We start from the raw sequence: 12,012 nt of genomic DNA, 5'->3' as shown, positions 1-12,012 counted from the left end.
CTCTCACTGTCAAATATTCCCCTTCTTTTCCGGGCATGTGTATTTCCAGTCATCGTATTTTTGGGGCCATTTCTTATGGGCTAGTCCACCTTGAAAGTGCACTGTAGCCTATGTGTATTCTCAATATCTCTTTCCATTGTGCCTTGACTCACTTGCAATTTTGACTTCTCCGATCAGTATGTTTCAGCATTTACCACCATTGAGTAGCCCAGGGAGACAAACCTCAAATGAGATAACAGAGGTGAAAGGCTTTGTAAACCATGTCAAGCCATTATGAGCTGTGAAGCTGGAAGCTCTTTGAGTAGCATGAACTATGACTCAGCTAATCTTTATATCTCCCCCCAATGCCTAACAAAGTAGATTCTCAAAAAGTATTTCTTATTTGAAGACTGCTGTTATTTAACTAATTAATTATTATTTTTATAAGAACCAAATACCTGTAGGGTCTGAGTATATTAGATCACATTTTAGATTTTAAAAATTAAAATAGAAAGCCATCTTCTCTCCCAAATTAAAACCACCTTGTTATCCTTTGGTAGAAGCCAAATTAAGCCTTCTGTCTCCCAATATGTGCATGCCCTTGTCTATCCTGAGTGCAATCACTGGCACAGGCCCCACTTATATTTGCTCGATACTGGGGCAGACCCATCAACTGTGATGTCCCCATGTGGGGTAATGGAAGGAAGACTTGACTGAGAATCAGGAAATCTAAATACCAGCCTTAGATCTACCATTTACTGCCAGCACAATCACCAACAAATCCCTTCCGCTCTCTGGGCCTCAGTTTCCTCCACTGGAAAATGAGGACGTTGGGGTCAATGTGTTCTAAGGTCCCTTCCTACTCAATCTAGGACCCTGTGAACCTAGAATTCCTTCCACACCTTGATGCTTTTATACTAGGAAGCTGTGAAGGGTACAGTGGGACACTGCACAATCCTCCCAATACTGGGAAGCAGAGGATTGGGGGTTCAAATCCTGCCTCAGCTACTTATTACCTATATAATGCTGAGCAAGTCCCTTCTCTCTGAACCTCAATTCCCTTCTCTCTAACACTGGAGGGTGGAAGAGTGGTCTAGATTAGGGGTTCTTAACCATAGAGGTGGTCTGTGAGTTTGTTTTAAAAATATATTTTGATAAGTAAATTTCAATATAGTTGGTTTACATATAATCCTATGTACATAAGGCACTTAAAAACATTCTTCAGAGATTGGTTCTGTAGGCTTCCCTAAACTGCCAAAGGCATCCAGGACAGAAAATAGGTTAAGAACCCCCTTTATAAATGATTTCAAATGCCCTTTCCGGCTCCAGACTGATGATTAACTGGGTCCTCTTTTCCCAGAGATCTTTAGGTTTTAACTTATTCTCCAGGACTCTACTCCAGGTTACATTTTTGTCTCAAGGGTTTACACTTGGTTTTCTAGGATGAGAGTTACTGGATAAAGAGAGGGAATGGAAAGAGACCTGAGAAAACTAGAAGGAGTCATTGTCAACCTGGAGAAGAGGAAGCCATGGTAAGAAGCAGGTGAAAGGATGGGGTATACCTGAAAGGACACCTGTGCAGAATAGAGGGGGGAGACTGGAGGGAGCCACAAGAAGAGGGGCTTTACCCAAAGCAGGGACCTCTTAGATGCTTTCCTTCTGTCCTCTTCAACGCCTTCACTCCTTGAAAGCTCTTTGCGAGTGAGCTTGAAAGCAGGAACTATCTGGCTTTTCTTTGTATCCCCAGCACAGTGCCTGGCACATAGCAGGGGCTTAATAAATGCTTACTGATTGCGTCACTGTAGTATTCCTCCTAACTGTGACCTCTTCTCTCTAAACTAATCTGGTTGGGGGTGGGGGGAGTGGAGGGGAAGGGGCTAAGCCTATGGAGCAGTCACATGATAAGATTAGATTAGATAAATCATTTATTAAGTATTTACTATGTTCTAGTCACTGCTGTGCTTAGAGGGAATGCAAAAATAAAGACAGTCCCTGTTCTTAAAAAGCTTATGTTCTAATGGGGGAAGACAACACATGAGGAGAATCTAACCAGCAAGATTACAGATCCTTGCTAGAAACATCTGCACACACACAGACACACACACCACACACACAGACACACCACACATGCACACACACATATACCTACATACACACATACATATATATACACACATATACACAGAGACACACATACACACACAGACACACCACACATGCACATACACACATACACATACATACACAGAGACACACACATACACACACATACACACACAGAAGTATGTGCTAGAGCTAATAATCCTAGCTAAATCTAACAGAGAACACTCAGCCCCAGGGCACAATTAGAGCCTTTAATACCTAAGGATTCAGAGCCTCTTTCTTATGAGAGCCACCCAGTTTCCCGGCTGGTGAGCACAAGTGAATTTCCAGGTCTGGGCCTGGCTTTGCAGGAATTACCCCCACGGTACCAGCATCATTTGAGAAGCAGCAGATGCTGATTCTGCCCAACCAGGTAAAAGGAAGGAGAGCAGAGGGGAACACTGGGAGATGTACCTGTATGGGTAGCTTCATTAGTCCTGAAGGCAGGGATACAGAAACTCGTCTGAAATCAGCCTTGTGCCCCTGGAAATTACTGAAGGCAGGGACTGCCTGAGACCATAGGAACTCCAAACTCTCCCTTTCACCCCTTAAGAAACAGCAGAGATCGATTCTGTCCATCTCTTTGAATGAAAGGATGGAATCAAGCTGAATCTCAACATTAGCATCGGTATCGCACCTGATGGAAAGAGGACAAAAACCCATCCAGCGCCAGTCTTCTCCAAGAAGGTCCTCAGGGAAGGGACCCAGGCAAATAACCCCCATGTTCCACCAAAACAAGGAGACTGAGGTAGTCTGGCAGTCCAGGCTTGGGAGTCAGATCAGGAAATAAAAAATAGATTATCTAAAAATGAATTTACCATAGACAGAATCACCTGACCATTGACTGGTCCATCAATAACTTCTGTGGGAAGGAATTTCAGAGTGGGTGGTTACATAAATGGAGAGAGAAGGGAGGAGATAGAAGGGAATGGCAGGTATACCTCTACCTAATCCCAGAGTGAACAATTAAGAGACAGTGACTCCAATAATCTCCTAGAAATAACAGGAAGATACTGGAAAATGGGAGAAATGATGAAGGACTCAGACCAGGAAATTGGAAGGGGAAAGGGGTCTTAGCCCTGAGTGGAAGAGAAGGTTTCACTGCAGAGTATCCCAATGTGAATCTATGGTGGGAAACAGGGACCTCATGATGTAGTTATTCTAGAGTGTTTCAAAGTATTGGGGAGGCTATCTTCTCTGAGAGGATAATTTGCTCCATTGGATAACATCCTGCTATCTCCAATAACTACTGTGTTTGTTTCTAGGGGCAGCTAGCACCCAGAATTGGTGGGAAAGGAGGAGAATACATAGAGTCAGTGATGAGATCTCACATCCTTTGGAAAGTACACTGATCATAAGTGAGGTCAGAACATAGTATTTGAGACGCAGGCTAACTCCTACCACAGAACACCGCTTATTTCCTACCTTGTTTCTCTCACAAAATGATATTTCTAAGAATAAATCACAACAGAAAAAAAATGGGAGGATTTGCCATTATAGAGCAAAGATTCACAACTTCTCTATTCCCTCCATAAATGGGATGTAGAACTTATACCTTGGTACTTGACAAAGACCTAAACATGACCAATTGCTTATCTGTGGGTATGTGCCTTTGCCTAGGGGAAAGGGGATTCCCCTCTATACTCTTGAGTATTATACAAACTAGAAAGATTATATCCTAGTTAGAAAAGGAGGGTCTGTGCCTCAATATAATACAATAAACATACGTTAACTGCCTACTATGTGCTAGACACTGTGCTAAGTACTGAGGGTACAAATAGAAAGAAAGAAAAAAGAGAGTCCCTGCCCTCAAAGGACTTCCAATCTAACAGGGAAACACACAAAAAGAAGCTGGGGGGACGGGAAGTGGTGTAGAGGTGTTCACAATGATAGTGAAATCAAAACCAAGCATTGCAGAACTTCCAAAAACATTTATTTTGGTAAAAGTATTTCACTATGAATGATTTTCTTTGTACTCCTATGTATTTTATTGTATATTTTTAAAAGTATTATTCTGAAAAGGGTTCCAAAGGCTTTATCAGACTCCCCAAAGGGTCTGTGACACACAAATAGTTAAGAATCTGTCTTATTTGGTGATCTCATTAGCCCTTATGGGTTCAGTTATCACCTCTGCAAAGATGATTCCCAGATCTACACAACTAACCCTAAACTATCCCTTGATCTTCAGTCTATATAACCACCCTTGATCATACACCATTTCTAATGTCTGCCCCAGTCTCTGAGCTCAATGAGGGCAGGGGCTAAGTTTGTTTCTTCTCTTTTTGCATAGGATAATGAGCTCCAGAGGGACAAGGCCTGGGGCTCCTATTTCCCTTCTATCTCCCCCACAGACTATAAGCTGCCTAAAGGCAGGTGGGACCAAATTCCTTTCCTCTGTGTCCTTCAGGATTGGACAATGGGAGTCTAGAAAACATTCCGGGCCTGATGAATTGAGGTTAGCATTGCAACACCATCCTGGGAAGAAAGAAGTTCCAGAGAGTTGGCCAAAAAAAAACCAAAGCAAAAACAGAAAACAACAACAAAGCAAACCTTATTCCTGTGCTGACATTTGGATTTCAAAATGCTTTCTCAATCATTAGAGTGGGATTAATTTGGTCCCTCCAGAAGAAAGGAGATTTTGTTTCCTGGGCATACTGATTTCACTCTGACTTCATCCAGCAACTGAGTGGCCCCTGTTAGAACAGTGAAACATTCAGGTTCACCCAACTGAGTTGGTGGGTTATCAGAAGGAGCTGGAGCAACAATAGCTCTCAGTTTCAAACTGCACACGGAGATGTGTCTTTGTGGTACAGACACCCTCTGCATAAGGGGATAGCCAACCCTTGCAGGAGATGGTATGTCAGGTCCATGGTTTCCCCGTGATATTTTTTGTTTTGAAGGGAGAATATATCTACATAATGATTTCCTTGGGTCCATTCTAGAACACTCGGAATAGGTATCAGTATATGAGTATGACCTTTGAGGGTCAGGTTGTTTACCTGTCTTGATTTAACATTATTTTTTAATTATCTAGAAGCTGAGGATAGCAAATTAATCAAGTTTTGTCAACTCTGGAAGAAGTTCACCATCATTTGGAAGCAGCATGCTTCCAATAGACTGTCCATGTGAGCAGCATAGACCCTACTGTCTTGCACAATTTTAGATGACCTGAAAGCATTATTCCTTCACATGTAGATTAAATAGACTTTTGATTCCATGTTTTAATGCACAATGGCAACTTTAATGCTCTTGAATGGCTCCCAGTAAGCTCTGATATCTGAACTTCCTCTCCTTTTTCAATCTTCACTGATTACACAGGAAGGGGCAAAGGACTTACAGTCCCAAAGATTTTACACCAAGCATGATTGAGCTCAGTCATGAGAGTATCGAGAGTGGAGGTAAGAGATCATTATTATCTCAACGTTGCCACGTTCACTACCTCCCTGATGATTCTCAGATAGAGTTCTCAGTTACGATCTCTTTCTTGACCTCCCACCTCCATTTGTCTACTGGACATCTTGGACTGGAAATCCCAACGATTTCTTAAACTCAACATGAACAAAACAGAACTTGTTATCTACCCCATCCCTCAACCAAGTCTTCCCTATTATTGTGGAAGGTGATATCATCCTCTCAACTGCCCAGGCTCATGACATAGGTGTCTTCCTTGAATCCTCACTCATTTTCACTTCCCATATCCAATAAGTTGCCAAGTCCTGTCATTTATACCTTCAAACTATCATCCTTTTTAAATTTTCCCATCATCTCTTGCCTGTACTATCACAATAGGCTTTTGGTTATTTTCTCTGCTTCAAATATCCCTCCACTCAGCTGCCAAAGTGATCTTCCTAAAGCATAGATTTGACCATGTACTCAGTAAACTCTGCTAGTTTTCTATTACCACTAAGATCAAATACAAAATCTGCTGTTTGGATTTTAAAGTACCCCATAACCTGGACCCTTCTTACCTTCCCCTCACACCTCTGTGTACCCAGCCACCTAGTGATACTAGCGTCCTTGTTGTTTCTCCTACCAAACACTCCATCTCCTAATTCTGAACATTTTTGAAGGCTGTCACCCTGCCTAGAACGCTCTCACTCCTCATCCCCACCTCCTGGCTTTCCTGGCTTTCTTCAGGTATTTGCTAAAATCCCTTCTTCTGCAAGAAGGTTTTCATAGTCTTTAAACATTCTAGATTTATCTTATCTGTCTTGTATTTGTACATAGATTTTGCGTGTTGTCTCCCCTCTTAGAGAACAGACTTATTGAGAGAAGAGACTTTTTTTTTTTGTATCCTCAATAATTAGCACAGTATAGGGAACATGCATGTTGTTGGTGCTTACTCGTTTTCCACCATGTCCAACTCTTCATGGCCCCATTTGGGGTTTTCTGGGCAAAGATGCAGTACTGGTTTGCCATTTCCTTTTCCAGCTCATTTTACAGATGAGAAAACTGAGGTAAATGGGGTTAAGTGACTTGCCTAAGGTCACATAGCTGGTAAGTGTCTGCAGCCAGAGTTGACTTCAGGCCCAACCCTCTAACCACTTTAAAATCCAGTTGCCCACACACATATAATAGGAATTTAATAAATGTTCTTTTGCTTCCTCAGTACATCATAAAGGATGATTTTGACACCCACAGAAACAGAATTAATTTCCTGGACAAACACTAAATGCCTATTGTCAGCTGCTTCAGCCATCTGGTCATTGCAAATTAATCAAGTGTAAAATACATGTGGGGAAAAGACACACTCTCACCCCAAAACCAAAACATTGAAAATAAAGTAGCTAAGGTTTCTACAGAAAGGTAAAAACACACTGTCTGAAAATGAAATGAATTTTCTGGAATCAAGATAACCAGGTGGAAATTTGGGAATTCAGGGGGGAAAAAACTGCAGTATGAGACTTTTCTTTTTCTCTTGGGAAGGTCCCCAGGATAGGCAGTAAGGATCTCACATTCCCTTTGTGCATTTCTGCTAACTGCTTAGTCCTGTTCTTTTTATCTTTTGTCTTTTTTTGGGTCCTTCTGACCTTTAGCCATGGTCATTCAAGGTTCAGATGACATTCTGCACGCACTGCTTACACAACCTGCTGCCAAATTAAATTTAGTGTTTTCTCTCATCATTTTGGACTGAAAATAAACTCTAGCTCCTTTCTGTGAACCACTGCTGACAAATTATTGGAGAATCTAGAAGAAGATACATTTTTTGGAGGCTCTGTTGGCCACTCATTTATCAAAAACATTTTCAAATAGCAAACCAAGATCCGTGGAATCCAGTTCAGGACACTTATCACCTCTCACATGGACTATTGCAATTAACCTCCTAATTGATCTTCCTGCCCCAGGTTTCTCCCTGCTCCAACCCATCTTCCACACGGCTGCCAAAGGAATTTTTGTAAAGTGTGGGTCTGACCATGTCAAAACTACTCATTAAACTCCAATGGCTCCCTGTTATCTCCAGGAACAAACTGTAGTCCTTAGTTTGGAATTTAAAACTCCTCACAACTTGGTCCTCTTCCTACCTTTCCAGCCTTCACATATTTTATTCTCCTCCACAAATTCTATGATCTAGGGGCTAGATTCTAGACAGACTGTAATAGTTGATTTTCCTTACATGCAGCACTTCATCCACCACCTCCATAACTTTGACTTCATCCACCATCTATACGACCTTGACTTCATCTACCATCTCCATGACTTTGCCTTTATCTGACATCTCCATGAATTTGCAATGGCTGTCCTTCATATCTGAAATGCTCTACTTCTTCACCCCCTCATCCTTGATTCTCTGGATGCCTTCAAATGCTTCCATCTGAAGGGGGTATTTCATATTATGTCCCCTATCAGCTCCATCATTCCTCTAAGGGGATCTTCTGTCTACTCTATGGGTATGTTGTACATACTGATTTGCTAACATTATCTCCCCAGTTAGAAAAACAGTATGGTATAGTAGACAGCAAGCTGAGCTCACAGCCAAGAAAATCTGGTTTCAAATAAACACCTGTTGTCAATTGCTTTAGCAATTTTGTCATTGCAAGTTGATTAGGTGTAAAACATATGTGGGGAAAAGATACCCCCTGCCCCAGAACCAAAACATTGAAGATAATGCAGCATTTCTTAAGTTTTCTACAGAAATGTGAAAACATTATGTCTAGAAGTAAAATGAATTTTCAGGAATTAAGACACAGATATGGCCCTGTGCAAATCTCTCAGTGTCCTAGACAGCTCTAGGACTGGCAAGGTATCCACCTTAAACCCAATTCATTCTGGATTTCATGGATTGGACAATACATCCTTGCCCAAGCACCAATGAATGGCTATTTTTTGGTCCCTCCTGGCTCAGAGTGAATGAAAATTTAGTAACTATTTCTCTTTTGGCCAGCAACCCTGAGGGTCTTCCCTTCTCAGTTTGATTTTTTCTTTTTTTGTTAAAGGGTGCATCCCTTGACTCACTTCTTAAAGAGGCCTGTTCACTGAATGGGTGTTGCCTCACTCAAAATGAGAACTTAAAAAGACCTTGGCTTAAAGGGACCAAGGTCTCCCACTGCATCCTGGGCCATTTCCAGTTCTGATGAATATCTGGCCACTGGCACCAGATGACTTTGGAGGAGAAAATGAGACTGGTGACCTTGCACAGTCCTCCCTCACTCAAATCAAAGTCAACTGCAAGTCATGTCATCATGTTCCTGATGTCATGGTCCTCTATGAGAACAAAGAACAAACCACAACCATAACCCATCTAGGATTTCCCTATACCAATGAAATCATAGGTCCATTCCCTCACCCCCATCCTGTCATCCCAATTAGAATGTATGTTATTTGAGGTTAGGGGCTGGTTTTACCTCTCTTTGTGTCATTAGTGCTTGGTGTAATGCCTGGCACAAAGTACAGGTTTAATAAATGGTTGTTAATTGGTTGATTGATTGATTATTGTGATAGAATTACAGTATCTTAGGTTTTGTTGAGCACATTGGGAAGCATCACCAATAAAGCAATAGATAAGCAGCAAATTATTTTTCCAGGGAAGTTTAATGCCAAGGATCAGAGATGAGAGTATGTAGGGACTGGTTAGAAACTTCCTCCTGGCAAAGCCATTTGAGCTTTGAGATTCCTGAGAAGAAACTAGATCTGATCAGGGACTAATTGACTCAAAAAAAGATTGGGATGAGAAAGGGATGAAAAGGAGCCTGCATGGGCTTAGGGACAATTTATAATGCTATATAGTTTGCTGAAATGATAAACAAAATCTGCCTTGAAGTGAATGCTGACCCAGCTCACTCAGAAGATTATACTACCCCAGCGGCCAAAAATAACTATGCCCAGTGCCTAAATCATAAATCATACGAGTTTTCCTGTTCCCTTAGATCTGTCCTTCAGGATAGGGTATGACGCTTTTATTGCATTAAGGACAAAAGGGTGTCAACATGATCTTTGTTATGGCCTTGAGAGAAGACCAGGATTTGAAAAACTTTTTTGGGAGAAAAAATTAGGTTGCAGTACTCTATAGACAATTGGGATGATCTTTAGGCATGAGAAGTGAAAGTTTTCATACCTCAGATAAAATCCTGGAAGGAAGAGGGCTGGATACTGCCTTCAGTTCCTGGGAGTGGAAGAAGGAAGAAAGGGAAAGAAGATATATTAATAGAAGATTCCTCTTCTTCCCATTCTTGCACCTCCTCCTCTTCTCCAGTTGGTGAATTCATCCTAGAACCCAAGGCAGCCACACTCACTGCTTTTCCATGGGACTCTTCAGACTTCCCCATTCCATTCCTTCTCCTTCTCCTTTATTCCCATTAGAATATAAACTCCTTGAGGACAGAGACTATCTCTTTTTGTTCGTTTGTTTGTATCCTTAGCACTTAGCACAGGGCCTATCTTAATAAATACTCTAATGCTTTGTAGGGGGTAAACATGGATGTCAGAGGGCATAAGCATGGGCTGGAGAACATGAAAAAATCAGAGGCATCCACTCTTAGAAACTGAGGATAAAGGTGTGTATTTGTAGACATGACCAATGAGGGAATTCTTTTTGCCTTGACTATACACAATTGTAATAGGGATTTTGCTTTTCTCATTTTCTTAGAGCAGTTGGGAAAAGGAGGTAGAATGGAGGGAATGTAGATATAAAAATAAAATAAAATTTAATTTTTTAAAAGAGGGATCTGAAAAGGGAAGAGGCCTTCCTAGAGATAGTTTTAGGGAAGTGAGATTTTAGAACACTGATCCTATCTCCCTATAGTGGGTTAGGATGATGAAATAAAGTGATGCTTTAAAATGCTTTGATAGGTCTCTTCTCAAGTTGAGGAAGTTAGGTCATGTGTCACTGTTCTGAGATCTCTTCCAACTCTAAGATTCTATAACTCTATCTTATTCAAGTTTCAATATACCCCTTATGAGGAAAGGAATGTAATATTTTTAGTGTCCATTTGGTAGGGAGAGGCTGAAGCTTAAAGAGAAGAATTAGGACTGATCATCAAAGAGAAGTGATTTAAAAGAGAAACCCAAATTTGGGAAATGACTAGCTAGTTAATAAGATGGTGTTAGAGAAAGGGAATTTTGTATTTCCAAACCATAGCTTTATACAAAGTAATGTCAGAATGGAGTGCCTCTAACCAGGGCTGGTAAAAAAAAAAAAAAGTTTTTTTAAATTTGACAGAAAGGATTTTACTATGACCTCTAAAATTCTATGGTTCTGAGGATAATAAAAATATCTGCAATTCAAATTTTTCTTTAAGGTTTTACAGCTATCATTTCATTTGATCTCTACAATAACCTGAAAGATTGGTGTTATAATCATTTCCATTTTATAGAGAGGAAACTGAGACTCAGAAAATTAAAGGTCACAAAGCTAGTAAATTTTAGATATTAAATTAGAACCTGTATATCTTTTGCCTGGAACTGGAACAACTCATCTTCATGAGTTCAAATCTGGCATCAGACACTTATGAGCTGTGTGACACTGGGCAAGTAACTAAATCCTGTTTGCCTCAGTTTTATCATCTGCAAAATGAGCTGGAGAAAAAAATGACAAAGCACCCCATTATCTCAGCCATTAAAACCCCAAATTGGGTTACAAATAGTAGGACAGAACTGAAAAAGAACACAACAACAATTCCATACTCCAGACTGATTCAAAACAGAGACTCAGCACGCTCCTCTAAGAATACTGTCAGGAGTGCTAAATCTTGGGAAAAGTTGAGGCTGGTTGGGAAAGCTAAGGACAACAACAAATTTCATTTAATTGTACAGGGAAAAGAACAGAATGCAATAAGAGCTAGGATGTCTAGTCATCATGGATGGGGCAGTAATGGCCAATAATGGAGAGCATCATTGGCCAATTTACTTTCCTTCTGTTTTCTCTGCCAAGAAGGATGATCTTTGAATTAGAAAAAGTAACAAACAAACCAAAATTGCTAAGATAGAGTTGATATCCAAGAGAAATACAGAAGTAATAACAGATCCTCATGCTATATCCATGGAAAAGATGGTTAAATGTGGGTTTTAAGGTAGGTGAACTAGAAAATCACTGAATTATCTATCCCATAGATCCAAAAGCAAACCAAAGAGAAATCATTAAAGGTTTAATATTAACTTGGGGTTAGAAAATTCTTTTAAACTCCTATTAAATCTCTGAGTGAGTGTCTGCATCCTAAAACCCATTTCAGAGAGTCTGTCCCCAAATAACTGAAAGCAAATATTTTGGAAATTGGGGCAAAGAGCCTCATAAATATTGCTTTAATTGTCAGGATATAAAGCTAGGGCAAAACCCAAATCATAAATGGCACAAGCAGGGCCATCCCTCTGTCTCTGGTCTGTATTCTTCTCTTTATTATTCACATCAGCTAGCAACAAAAATCTCCAGTCATATCTAACACACCCCTCCCTTGCCTC

This window comes from Notamacropus eugenii, chromosome 4 (genome assembly GCF_028372415.1).
Source record: "Notamacropus eugenii isolate mMacEug1 chromosome 4, mMacEug1.pri_v2, whole genome shotgun sequence".
Taxonomy (NCBI): domain Eukaryota; kingdom Metazoa; phylum Chordata; class Mammalia; order Diprotodontia; family Macropodidae; genus Notamacropus; species Notamacropus eugenii.
This window is presented reverse-complemented; position numbering follows the sequence as displayed.